This window comes from Pelobates fuscus, chromosome 2, assembly GCF_036172605.1.
Source record: "Pelobates fuscus isolate aPelFus1 chromosome 2, aPelFus1.pri, whole genome shotgun sequence".
NCBI classification, from domain to species: Eukaryota; Metazoa; Chordata; class Amphibia; order Anura; family Pelobatidae; genus Pelobates; species Pelobates fuscus.
Window position 1 is genome coordinate 427,971,490 of NC_086318.1, and position 15,093 is coordinate 427,986,582.

Consider the following 15,093-nt stretch of genomic DNA (forward strand, 5'->3'; position numbering starts at 1 on the left):
AAGACAATTAACATTTTTCTTGCGATGCCACAACAGCATTGTCAAGGTAATTAGAAACAACGGGTTTGATATGGCATTGCGATTTGACAGCACATTTTTATAATAATTTCAGGCTCGAGCTGGAGAAGTTGTGTCAAAACATGAACTACGTTTTTAAACTAGAAGTTCAGATATTGCAGATATTGTCAAATGTAGGTTCAATTATAAGCACTTGCATCAACTTCTGTTAATGTCGCTATGGTTCTTTAAGGTGAGAGAGCTCAATCATGTTAAACTACGCTAACCGCGACAGCACTGTTAGTCTTAATTGTGTATAGGTGAGAGGTCTGCATTGTATTTACTAACAGCAGGTTTGATTTAAAAAAAAAAAAAAAAACATTGTGTATAGCTGTGAGGCTCATCATATGTGTGTTTAGTCTCGTTGCTGGATTGGCATTAATGAGTCATAGCGATGTATGACATTGGAGACCTAAAGCACAGCTAAGTTAGTGTGAGAGAAATGTGAGAATAAGTGGTGGAAAGAGGGAAAAAGCTTGAGCTAGCAAAAACATTGAAACATCAACTGGTGGCTAATAGAAATTGGTAACTGCCATTCATCACTAACAATGGTGGAGTGATCTTTCATGGCAGCATGCCTGGCATGCCAGCACATTCAAGCAGTCAGTTAACCTATACCCCGGCTGGGCTGTAAGTTTCCATGTGAGGACAGTTCATGCAGGGCTGCCAGTGGCCCTTCGGGCGACAGGTGCAGTGTGGTCGGTGCTTGCTGGTGCGTGCCGGTTCGTCTTGAGGGCCTGGGCTTTGCATGAGAACCTTCTGCTTTTGTGGTGTTCTGGCTCCTGGGCAAGTTTTGGCTCTGTGGAGGCGTTGGGTGATTTCCCGTTGTTGGGTGCCGCACAGTTTCCCGGCGGGGTTGACAGGTTAGGTGCCTCCGTGGTTGTGGTCGCGCTTTCCCGTGCTTTAGAGGGGTGCGCCTTCCGATCCGCCGCCGCGTGGGAGCCCCTGAAGTTGAGTACTTTTGTGAGCGACCACCGTGTGGGTAAGTACGTGGCAGTGGTGGGGCTGGTTGGTGTAACCTGCGCTCGAGTTTTAGCCAGAAGTCTTGAAAGTGCTTATTCAGCCAAGTGAGTATGTCACTGTCGTCGGGGCTTGGGAGCCTCGCGGCCTCCGACATTTTAGATAGGCCTCGGCCCTCTTAGCTTGTGCTCGTGGCTTCAGCCCGCTGGCCTGGCTGGTTTAGATTGCTTCTCAGAAGAAGTGGACGGGGATCACACGCTTTGTGTGTACCGCTGGTTCAGCAGGTTGGCCGCTGTCTCTGTCTGGCGTGTAGTAGGCCGCATCCGCCCCAACGGGGCTGGTAGTTTCTCAGGGAGCCGCCGATCACCTCTCAGCATCTGAGGTGAGTCAGGCAGCCTAGTCTTCGCTTGGTTTTGCCCCCGTCTAGGGCAATTGGGCTGTTAAAAGGCTTTTCATAGTGAAAGTGTGGAGGAGCTCGTCCGAAACGTGTCTATCCTCCATTGCGGTCAGGCCCCGCCCCCCCAAACTTGGGGTATTTTGACTCTTTTTATGCAACCATTTTACCACTAATCTATGCCAAATTTTAAAAAAAATAATAATAATTGGTGATTTTTTTGACACACATAGCAATTTAAGAATACATGTACTGAGAACTTTAAGGGTTACTGCCAAAGAACACCCCAATATGTGTTCAGCAATCTGCATAAATGGGGTGCTGCACCCCATTTATGCATGTTCAGGTGAGTAAAGCCCCTTGGTTTTATATATATTTAGGAGTCTAGCCAACTCCTTGGTTTTGACAGCTCAGACAGTCCTCCTGCTGGCAGCTCCATAGACTCCTATTGCAGCAATGTGATCATGGTGATCACATGGCCCAGGAGGGCTGGGGTGGCCGAAGTTACAGCAGGGGGACTGCTGGGGTCTCCGGGAGTCCCCTCCCGACCGTGATCACCAGGGATCCTATTTGCCGCGGACGTACTTAGTACATCCACGGTCGTTACGGGGATATATGTATTTATAAAGTCATTCTAAATGTATTTTGATTTAAATATATATGTTTATTATTATCAAAATACAGTTCGAACAAATTTAAACCCTTTTATAATTTATTTATTTATAATTTTTATTTATATATATATATATACAATATATAATTAACGTTATTCTAATTGTATTTTAATATTAATATATATATATATATATATATGTAAATATCTAATTATACAGATGAATATTAAAATATTAAAATACACTTTTGATAATGATTTATGTATGTGTATATAAAAGTACTTATAAATATAAATGAAATTAAGTACTTTTATTTACTTTTTTAAACTTTTATTTAACTTTTAAAACTTTTTTGCTGGAATTAGGGGGACTGCTTGAGAGCTCAGTCCCCTGCAAGCACTGCACAAGTTGGCTATTCTGGCCACGTATTCATGAGGACCACGCGATCACATGGCACGGGAGGCCCGAATCGGGCAGTGGCGGTCTGCCTGAGCTCCCAGGCAGACGCCAGGGTTGCGATTGCCGGCGGGGGTTCGCCAGCGATCAGGTAATACCTGATCTACTAAATGACGTACCAGGTACATCCACGGTCGTTAAGGACCGTTTCTTAGTGGACGTACCTGGTAAGTCACCAGTCGGGAAGGGGTTAAAACCATAAGACAAAGTAGGGACTACTTTGTCTTATGTATGTTTGATCAGCTCTGACCCACTTCCTGTGGTCAAAGGAATTTTCCCACAATAAGCACCCTTTCCCCTTTGATCTCGCGATGCTTCCTTTCAGTATGCGAATGTAAGAGTATAGTTTGTTCATTCGTGTTAGGACGACATTCGGTACTTTTAGTTCCGTTCGAAATTTCATTAGTAGCCGCGAGTAGAGGCATATATACTCAACAGCCTTATCCCACATAAGGATAATAAATATCTACTAAACAAATTAAACACAATTAAGAAACTGGCTTTTGACGTTTTATTATATAAATTAATTACATTATAAATTTTATGTGCGGCCCAAGACAATTCCCCTTTGCTCAATGTGGCCCGGGGAAGCCAAAAGGTTGGACACCCATAGTCTAAATAATTAAGGTTATATGAAAAAGTTTATATCCATTCCTGAAAAGGAATTCTTGTAAAGGAAGAGCAAAAACCTAAAAAACTAAAATTGTGAAAAATGAAATAATGTTAATTTGAATGCTATTCTTCTATTCTACATTTATGGGCTAGCTCAGCGGTTCCCAAACTGTGTGCCGGGCACACAAGGGAGCCGCATGATATTTTTCCAGTGCTATCATAGCACCGGGAAAAGTGCCTCCCTCTCCCCGACCGGCTCTGCAGGACCGGAGGGGAGGTCAGAGATCTCCCTTTCCAGCCCGCTCGCAGTATACTGCTGTCAGCCGGCAGGGGAGGGAGGGAGAGAGAGAGGACCCGGGGGAGCTCTAACCTGCAGCTCCACCGGGTTCTCCTCTCGCATGCTCGAAGCGTTGCCGCAGTTACCGCAGCAACGCTCCGAATCTCGCGAGAGTTATCTTTAGCAGCTCTTAGGGGATGGGATATGAAAAGTATTTTTTTTCATATAAAATAAAATAAAAGTATATATTCATGAATTTTCCCTCTCACTTCCACAGACCCCACAACACACAATAACTATCCCCATACACTCACTTGCCCCCCATACACAAACACAATTACCCCCCATACACACAATTACCCCGTACACACACACACACTGCCCCTCCATACACACAAACTGTACGCCACACACACTGTACCCCTCACACAACTTTCCCCCCACACACACTGTACCCCTCACAAACACACTGTACCCCCATTACAACCTGCCCCCCCACATACACTGTACCCCTCACGCTTTAGCTACCCCACATACACAGACACTGCACCCTTCACACACACACTCCACCACTCAAACACACACATATTGCACCCCTCACACACACACTACTGTCCCTATCCCCTACTCCAGCCTCTATCCCGGCAGATTCCAGTTCTTAAACAGTTTTACTACTTACTCTGGGAGGGCACTACAGCACTACTGGCACCATAACAACTACAAAGTGCTGTAGTGGCTATTGCACCTGTATTGTTTCCTTAAATAATCTACCAATGCACCTCCCAAGATTAGGTTCTGGATCTGCGCTTGAACGGCAGGCATTTCTGCCAAACAGGGGCCCAGTATATGCCGCTGCGCTGTAAATATATACAACCTAAAAAAATGTTTTACTTGGGGCGCCTTGAAAAAATATTAAAATATTAAGAGCGCATTGAACCTAAAAAGTTTGGGAACCACTGGGCTAGCTAGTCGGGGAGCACATTCATTATGTTTTAAAATCCAATTTCTAATAATATGATGCATATACTCCTATTTACCTGTTTCCAGACATAAGAACAATTATGTATACATTTCTCATACAAAGAGAAGGTTAGCTTCAAGCAACAAACTGTTCTTCCAACATCTTTTGACCAACATTCAAGTAGGGGAGCATTTGGGAAATAGTAATCACAATATGGTAATTTTTCGAATATTAGAAAGGTACATTTCTCAGTATGTACCATTGGTTAATAAATATAAAAGAAACAAATTAAAACCAATGTGGCTTAGTAGCAAAGTAAAACAAGAGATTCAAAATAAGAAAAGGGCATTTCAAGCATTTTAATCGGACAAATCAGAGGCATCCTATATAAGATCTAAGGAAGCCAATAATACTTGCAAAAAGGCAATTAGAGTGGCTAAATTAGAAAATGAGAAATGAATAGCCAAAGAATGCAAAACCAACCCCAGAATTTTTTTCAAGTACATCAATTCTAAAAAAAAAAAAATTTAAGTGTAGGTACACTGGAAACAGAGATGGATCTATTAGCTAATGAAGACCAGGAAAAGGCAGACATTTTTAATAACTATTTTTCTTCAGTATATTTTAATGAGGATCCTATGGCAAGAGATATGCAAATGATAGCTGCAAAAAAAACTTGCAGATAACTTGTGATTGGATGACTCGAGACAAGGTGCTACAGCACCTTGCTAAGAAAATTAATGTAATTAAAGCTCTGGGGCCTGACGATATTCATCCATGAGTACTTGAAAGGACACTATAGTCACCTGAACAACTTTAGCTTAATGAAGCAGGTTTGGTGTATAGAACATGCCCCTGCAGCCTCACTGCTCAATCCTCTGCCATTTAGGAGTTAAATCCCTTTGTTTATCAACCCTAGTCACACCTCCCTGCATGTGACTTGCACAGCCTTCCATAAACACTTCCTGTAAAGAGAGTCCTATTTAGGCTTTCTTTATTGCAAGTTCTGTTTAATTAAGATTTTCTTATCCCCTGCTATGTTAATAGCTTGCTAGACCCTGCAAGAGCCTCCTGTATGTGATTAAAGTTCAAGTTGGAGATTGAGATACAATTATTTAAGGTAAATTACATCTGTTTGAAAGTGAAACCAGTTTTTTTTTCATGCAGGCTCTGTCAATCATAGCCAGGGGAGGTGTGGCTAGGGCTGCATAAACAGAAACAAAGTGATTTAACTCCTAAATGACAGTGAATTGAGCAGTGAAATTGCAGGGGAATGATCTATACACTAAAACTGCTTTATTTATATAAAGTAATTTAGGTGACTATAGTGTTCCTTTAAGGAGCTAAGTGGGGAAATAAGTGAACCTCTGTATTTAATTTTTCAAGATTCTTTTGTTTCAGGTATTGTACCGGAGGATTGGAGGAAGGCAGATGTCATTCCTATATTTAAGAAGGGTTCAAGATCCTTGCCTGGAAAATATAGACCTGTGAGTTTAACTTCTGTGACTGGGAAAATATTTGAAGGGCTATTAAGGGATAATATTCAGAAATTCATTGGGAAGAACTTTGTTATTAGCAATAATCAACATGGTTTTATAAATCATAGGTCATGTCAAACTAACATAATTGCATTCTACGAAGAAGTAAGTAGAAGTATAGATCAGGGTATTGCAGTGGATGTGATCTACTTGGATTTTGCCAAGGCATTTGATACAGTTTCTCACAATAGGTTAGTATTCAAACTAAAATAAATTGGTCTAGATGAACATTATGTTCTTGGGTAGAACATTGGCTTAAAGGGACACTATAGTCACCCAGACCAATTCAGCCTAATGAAGTGGTCTGGGTGCCAGGTCCCTCAGGTTTTAACCCTTCAGATGCAAACATAGCCGTTTCAGAGAAACAACTATGTTTACATTTGGGGTTAAGCCAGCCTCTAGTGGCTGTCTTCCGGACAGCCACTAGAGGCGCATCTGCGGCGCTGGAGGCATATTATACCTCTATCGCGCAGAGCGTCCATAGGAAAGCATTGAGAAATGCTTTCCTATGGACACTTTGAATGCGCGCGGCACTTGCCGCGCATGCGCATTAGGCTCCTGTGACGTCGGCCGGTGGAGCTGACGTCGGAGTGGGAGGAGAGGTAACCAGCGCCGAGGGAGCCCGGCACTGGATTAAGGTAAGCTGCCACGGGAGGGGGACCCTGAGGGTGGGGGCACCCTCAGGGCACTATAGTGTCAGGAAAATCGCTTTGTTTTCCTGACACTATAGTGATCCTTCAAGGATAGACTGCAACGAGTTGTCATTAATGGTAAACTGTCAGGCTGGACAAAAGTGGTAAGTGGTGTCCCTCAGGGTTCTGTCTTGGGACCGCTTCTATTTAACATATTTACAAATGATCTTGCAATAGGCATTGAAAGCCATGTTTCAGTGTTTGCAGATGACACAAAACTTTGTAAATTAATAAAATGTGAGCAGGATATTGCTTTGCTGCAGAGGGATTTGGATAGATTGGGGGACTGGGCACTAAAATGGCAGATGAAATTTAATGCAGAGAAATGCAAAGTTATGCATTCCGGGGTTAAGAATGCACAAGCAACTTACACCCTAAATGGTAGTGAATTAGGGATAACCACACACGAGAAGGATTTGGGAATTGTTATAGACAACAAATGAGGCAGCAATATGTAATGCATAAATTCTCAGGATGAAAATATAATTTTGCCTTTTTATAAATCGCTGGTAAGATCACACCTTGAATATGCTGTGCAATTTTGGGCACCCGTTCTAAAGAAGGATATCATGGCACTAGAAAAAATGCAGAGACGAGCTACAAAATTGATCATGGAAGAATACCACAGACTGCCAAAGTGGAAGATTGTTAAAAATAAAAAGTTAATTATGTGACTTAGACTCAAAATGACACTATGACGCAATAGAACAACAAATGGGGACAGACAGCACCATCGGAAATATGGTCTGGCTCATTTGGGAACAAATAGCCACCAGTCATTACAAACTTTGATAGTACAAGGTAATAGAATGCTGCCATTAGACTGTTTCCACCCCCTGCTGGCCTGTATACAAACTGCTTGAAATAAACACTGTGTGGACAAATAACTATCCTCTGAGTCACTCTATGGACAGGGCCAGGACAGGAAACACAACATTTAAATAAGAAATCATGCAGATTAGGGTATTACCAGCAATTAGTTCCTATTGATCCTGACCTTGAAGGGCCCTGAGGTCAAAGGAATTGTAAAATGGGGAAGACTATAAAATATCCTCGTGGCACACTTGGCTCCCATTTACATAACAATTAAACTCATGTGTCACACGGGCAGAGAATGTATTTCTATATGCACAGGATGAGTGATGTCTCAATCACTGTAACCAATCCCTGTACCTTGGGCAATTGCCGGATGTATTTCAACTAAGATGTCCAGTAAAAGTCCTTTCTTGGCTACCAGGATCTCCAACACGATACAAACACGTACAAGCAAGTCATGAGTAAATAGTGCATGTAATGGAAACCACAAAACAGAAATACACGCAGGGTCCATAAACTAATGGCCAAGGGGAGGTTTTGATTCCTAAAGCTAGAGTTCTCCTTTAATAGGTTTCACATTCACAATGCCCTATTGAGTATCTTTAGATGCCCTCTACCCCCTATAAAAGTTAATGAGTCCTTTGTGCCCTATCATTTAGTGTTGGCATTTATTGATGTAACGCACACACGAGAAAGGGCCTGAGCCTATTTTTTATTTATTTTTTTAATTGTTTATTTTTGCACACAATAGGCAGAGCATGAGCAATACAACTGTGAGGCTTGCGCAGAAGCCAAAATTCAAAAGAACAGTCTTGTAAACACAATATTTGACATCAGCCCATATGACAAGCCTCTTTATAAATTCTGTACCACTTGCCTCCCATTGAGGATTTTGTGTTTTACAATCAGGCTATGCATCCTAAAAAGGAGCCCCAACTCTATCCATGTCAGATTTTACTTTAGGCTCCCTCAATTCTACGTCAGTATGATCATGCCTGAGTGAGGAAAAAACAAAAACTGAGACATTTAAAATAGAAAAAGGTAAAGAAGGGGCCTGAGCCTATTTAAATTGCTGCCATCTATGGATCAGCGCCCTTAAGCTCGTCCTGCGGCTATTCTTCAGTAGTGATGTCGCGAACACGAAATTTTCGGTTCGCGAACGGCGAGCGGGAACTTCCGCAAACGTTCGCGAACCGGCGAACCGCCATTGACTTCAATGGGCAGGCGAATTTTAAAACCCACAGGGACTCTTTCTGGCCACAAAAGTGATGGAAAAGTTGTTTCAAGGGGACTAACATCTGGACTGTGGCATGCCGGAGGGGGATCCATGCCAAAACTCCCATGGAAAATTACACAGTTGATGCAGAGTCTGGTTTTAATCCATAAAGGGCATAAATCACCTAACATTCCCAAATCACAATGGATATGGATTGACACCAGACATATGACATATTGACACCTTGACATATGGATTGACACCTGTCCTCAGAGACCCTGATACACACTGACACAGAGCAGAATAGGGACTGTTCCCCCTACATAGGGTCACTTGGCAGATATGGATTGACACCTATTCTAAGGATCCCTGATACACACTGACACAGAGCAGAATAGGGACTGTTCCCCCTACATGGGGTCACTTGGCAGATATGGATTGACACCTATCCTAAGGATCCCTGATCAGGGCCGGACTGGCCCACCGGGATACCGGGAAATTTCCCGGTGGGCCGTCGGCACCTGGGGCCGGGCAGACATGTGGGTGTGCTGGCGGCCGCTGGAGGAACTTTTCTGGCGGCCGCAGGGGAAGCTGTGCTGTGTCTGCTCTCCAGCGCGCTACTGAATGAGACCGGGGCCGGAATATGATGTCATATTCCGGTCCCGGTCTCATTCAGTAGCGCGTGAGGGCGGGGGAGCAGACACAGCACAGCTTCCCCTGCGGCCGCCAGAGAAGTTCCTCCAGCGTCCGCCAGCACAGTTTCTTCTGCGGCCGCCATCCCTGCACTGGCGGATCCGGGGGGGGGGGGGGTGGACAAGTGCCCCCCCGAGAATCCGAAGTTCTCCCTCTCCCCTGTCGGCTAATGCAGGGCTGGCCTGTCCAAGTGCCAGCCCTGCAATGTGCCTTCATGGACCGGAGGGGAGATCAGAGATCTCCCTCTCCGGTCCGCAGGCACTGTTTGCTGGCCGCCGGCAGGGGAGGGAGAGAGAGAGAGGACCTGGGGGAGCTCAGTCTGCAGCTCCTTCAGGTCCTTCTCTCGCGAGCACGGAGCGTTGCCACGGCAACGCTCCGGATCTCGCAAGAGTGAACTCTAGCCCTGGAGACCGGGGCTAGAGTTCACTCTCACCACATGGACCACCAGGGATTCCCCACCGGACCACCAGGGATTGAGAAATGTCCCCCCTCCTCCCTAAACAAAGGTAAGAAGGGAGGGGGGACATTATTTATATTTAAAAAAAACAAACACACATTTTATCAAATAAAAAAAAAACATTGAAACAAAGCCCCACATCCTTATCACACACACCCTACAAACACACACATACACTGCCCCCACTCACACACATTGTCCCCCAACTACATAGACTGCCCCCATACACACACATTGCCCCACATACATACACTGCCCCCATACACACATACTACTGATCCCACACATATACACTTCCCCCATACACACACATTGCCCACATACACTGCCCCCAATACACACACACACACACACACACATTGGCCCCCCACACACATACACTGCTTCATACACACAAACTTCCCCCCATACACACAAGCTTCCCCCCATACACGCATTGCCCCCCACTCACACTGCCACGCACACACACACATTGCCCCCCCTAACACACACTGCCGTCCTCACGTACACACTGCAACTTTCACACACACACACACACACACTGCTCACACAGTCCTTCTTACAAAACACACATACACACTGCACCCCTGCTCCTATGCCCTACTACAGCCCCATTTCCAAGCAGACCTCAGGTAAGTTGTCAAACTGTTCTTAAACGGTTTGACTACTTACTCTGGGAGGGGGTACTGGCACCATAACCACTACACTGAGCTGTAGTGGGTATTGTGTCTGGATTATTTCTCTAAATAATCTGCAAGTGCCCCTCCCGAGGTCAGGCTCTGGATCCGCCACTGCATCCCTGCTCCTCCAGTGGCCGCCATCACACCCAGCTCTCTGCCCTGCATGACCCCCCTGGCCGGTCACCCACAGGTAATATGTGTTATGCTGTCAGTGTGTGTGTGTGTGTCATGGTATGTGTCTGTCTGTGTCATGGTGTGTGTGTGTCATGGTATGTGTCTGTCTGTGTCATGGTGTGTGTGTGTCATGGTATGTGTCTGTGTCATGGTGGGTGGGTGTGTGTCTGTGTGTCATGATGTCACTAGGAGGTGTCACTTGGAAGCAATGTAAACACTGCCTTTTCTCTGAAAAGTCTGTGTTTACATTGAAAAGCCTGCAGGAACAGGCTATAGACACCAGAACCACTACATTAAGCTGTGTGTGTGTGTGTGTGCGCGCGCCTGCTAGTGAGCTTGCTTGCTTGCATGTGTGTGTGTCTGCTACTGAGTGAGCTTGTGTTTTTATGTCAATGAGCTTATGTATATCAGTGAGATTGTTTGTCTATGAGGCTGTGTATCAATGAACTTGTGTGTGTCAGTGACATTGTCTGTGTCTGCATGTGAGTATGCTTACTGTATAATTAAACGTTTTACTATGAAAGGACCAATATTTTATATTAGAAAAAGCTATATATATATATATTTTTTTTTTTTTACTCAATCATCTGGGGTGGCAAGACATAGCCTTACATATTACATGCGACAATATATGGCGCATTGACTTATGGGTCTGGCATATATATTTTTTCCAGGGCTGCTTTGTATCCCCAGTCCGGCCCTGTCCCTGTCCCTGATACACACTGACACAGAGCAGAATAGGGACTGTTCCCCCTACATAGGGTCACTTGGCAGATATGGATTGACACCTATCCTAAGGATCCCTCATACACACTGACACAGAGCAGAATAGGACTGTTCCCCCTACATAGGATCACTTGGCAGATATGGATTGACACCTATCCTAATGATCCCTGATACACACTGACAGAGCAGAATAGGGACTGTTCCCCCTACATAGGATCACTTGGCAGATATGTATTGACACCTATCCTAAGGACAGGGCCGCCATCAGGGCATGACAACCATAACGGTTGTCATGGGCCCGGCAGTCCTGGGGGGCCCCGAGCCCCACATTCATTATGTGTGTGTATATGTGTATATATATATATATATATATCGATTTTCGCTATATATATGTGCACAGAGGGCCCCCTGCTACCTGTACAATGAAGATGGGGCCCAGCAGCACACTCTGTCCTCCTTTCCAGCTACTCTCTGTCTAACTTTCCTGCTCCCTGCGGCCGCCAGAGCTCCGCACAGCACGCAGACCTGTCTCGTGAGATTTAGTCAGAGAGGAGCTGGAAAGGAAGACAATGTGTGCTGCTGGGCCCCCTCTTCAATGTACCGCGGCTGGCTCCCTCCACCATGCCACTGGATCAACAGGAAATGTGATCTCCCCCCTCCCTGGCACGGTAAGAACCAGGGAGGGGGAATAAAATTGAAATAAACACAAATAAATAAAAAAAATAATACTCCCCTTCCCCCCTATTTTACACACACACTGAATCCTTACAAACACACTCTGCACTACCAGGGCCGGCGCCACCTGTAAGGCGACCTAGGCAGCCGCCTAGGGCGCAACTTACCAGGGGGCGCCGGATCCCTGTCCCCGGTGCACCTCCTCATGCTGCGCCGCCTGAGCGCTTTAACAAGCCCCAGGCGGCGCAGCACTGCTGCATGGAGGGCGTCCGGGTTTATGACCGGCAGGAGGGAAGCGCAGAGCGCTCCCTCCTGCCGGTCTCTCCATGTAGTGTGGCCGGGCGGCGCGGAACCCTAGACAGGAACCTCTGTTTCCTGTACCCGGCCGCCGGCGGACTGAAGGGAAGCGCTCACTGAGTGAGCACTTCCTGTCAGTCCGCCGGCGGCCGGGTACAGGAAACAGAGGTTCCTGTCTAGGGTTCCGCGCCGCCCGGCCACACTACATGGGCAGGAGGGGAGGGTAAGGACCACTATGGGAGGGGGGGGGGGGGAATAACGGACCACTATGGGATGGGGGGTGGGGAATAACGGACCACTAGGGGAGGGGGGGTTGGATAAGGACCATGAGGGGGGGTAAGGACCACTAGGGGAGGGGAGGGAGGTAAGGACCACTGGGGGTGGGTAAGGACCGGGGGGGGGGGGCTAAGGACCATGAGGGGGGGAAAGGACCACTAGGTGAGGGGAGGTAGGATAAGGACCACTGGGGGGGGGGTAAGGACCACTAGGGGAGGGGAGGGAGGATAAGGACCACTAGGGGAGGGAGGGAGAGGGAGGATAAGGACCACTAGGGGAGGGAGGGAGAGGGGGGGGATAAGGACCACTGGGGGTGGGTAAGGACCAGGGGGGGTAAGGACCACAGGGGGGGTAAGGACCACTAGGGGAGGGGAGGGAGGATAAGGACCACTAGGGGAGGGAGGGAGAGGGGGGATAAGGACCACTAGGGGAGGGAGGGGGTGGATAAGGACCACTGGGGTGGGTAAGGACCACTGGGGGGGGGGTGGTAAGGACCACTAGCGGAGGGGAGGGAGGATAAGGACCACTAGGGGAGGGAGGGAGAGGGGGGGATAAGGACCACTAGGGGAGGGAGGGGGTGGATAAGGACCCCTGGGGGTGGGTAAGGACCAGGGGGGTAAGAACCACTGGGGGGGGGGGTAAGGACCACTAGGGGAGGGGAGAGTAAGGACCACTAGAGGAGGGGGAGGAAGGACCACTAGGGGAGGGGAGGGAGGGTAAGGACTACTACGGGAGGGGAGGAGGGAGGAAGGACCACTAGGGGAGGGGAGGGGAGGGTAAGGACCACTAGGGGAGGGGTGAGTCAGGACCACTGGGGGAGGGGGGTGAAGGAACACAGGGGGAACAGGGGTGGGAAGGTAAGGACCACTGAGGGAGGAGGAGGGGAGGTCCACTAGGTGTTTGGGAGAGGGAGGACCACTAAGGAGGGGAAGGACCACCAAAGAGGGGTAAGGAGGGAGGACTACTAAGGAGAGGGAAGGAGGGTAAGGACCACTAAGGGGGGGGGGGATTACCACTAAGGGGGTGGTGGGAGTAGGGGAAGGTCTACTAAGGGGTTTGAGAGAGGGAGGACCACTAAGGGGGGGAGAGGGGAGTGAGAAGACCACCAAGGGGGGACTGCAGAGGGACAGGGGGCCAAGGGAGAGCACTAAGTGAGACACACACACACACAGAAACATACAATGCATTCCTACTCACACACAATACATCCCTTACGTTCTCTTACATAATTAATGCACCCCTTACAGACACACACTGCATTCAATTACATACACAGAAACAAACCTTGCACCCCTTACACACACACACACACACACACACACACAGAAACATACAATGCATTCCTTACACGCAAACACACACTACATCCCATATAAACACACTACATCCCTTACACAAATTGCACACATAAAAAATCCCCAACTCATGGATGGGCCATGTAGGTGGATTTATGGGTGGGCATTGCAGGCGTATGCCCCCTGGGGGCCCAGACCCTGAGCTGTGTAAGGGGCCCTAAAAAATTGAGCTGCTTCCTGTTCGTTAATTGTTGTGAGCACTGTTAAAAACAGTCTCCAGAGAGCCTCTTCTACACCAGACCTGTGGAGCCAGACTGAGCCCATCATCAGCCTCTTGTCCTCATCTGGTGGTAAGTAGGCAATCCAATATATTATTAGTGGCACTAATCTCTAATTTACCGCACATTAAATGGATACTATAGTCACCAGAAGCACTACAGCATAATGTAGTGGTTCTGGTGTCTATAGCCTCTGCCTGTAGGCTTTTTAATGTAAACACACTGTCTTTTCAGATAAAAGACACTTTGTGAAGACTGGCGTTGGCCCATATGGCAGAGCATATGGGCGGGGCATTGTGATGTCACATGGTGGGCAGGACATATGGGGGGGGGGGGCGGCAAAATTGTTTTTGCCTAGGGCGGCAAAAATCCTTGCACCGGCCCTGTGCACTACACACACACACACTACATTCACTCAACACACTCTGCACTACACACACACACTACATTCACTAAACACACTCTGCACTACATTCACTAAACACACTCTGCACTCACTACAAACACTACATTTACTAAACACACTCTGCACTACGCACACACACTACATTCACTAAACACACTTTGCTCTACACACACACACACACACTACATTCACTATACACATTTTGCACTACATACATACACTACATTCACTAAACACACTCTGCACTACACATACACTCTCTGCACTCACTACAAACACTACATTGACTAAACACACTCTGCACTACACACGCACTACATTCACTAAACACACTTTGCACTACACAAACACTACATTCACTAAACACACTTTGCACTACACACTACATTCACTATACACACGTTTCACTCACTACACACTACATTTACTAAACACACATTGCACTACACACACTACATTCACTAAACACACTTTGCACTCACTACAAACACACTACATTCACTACAAACACACTACATTCACTATACACACTACATCCACTAC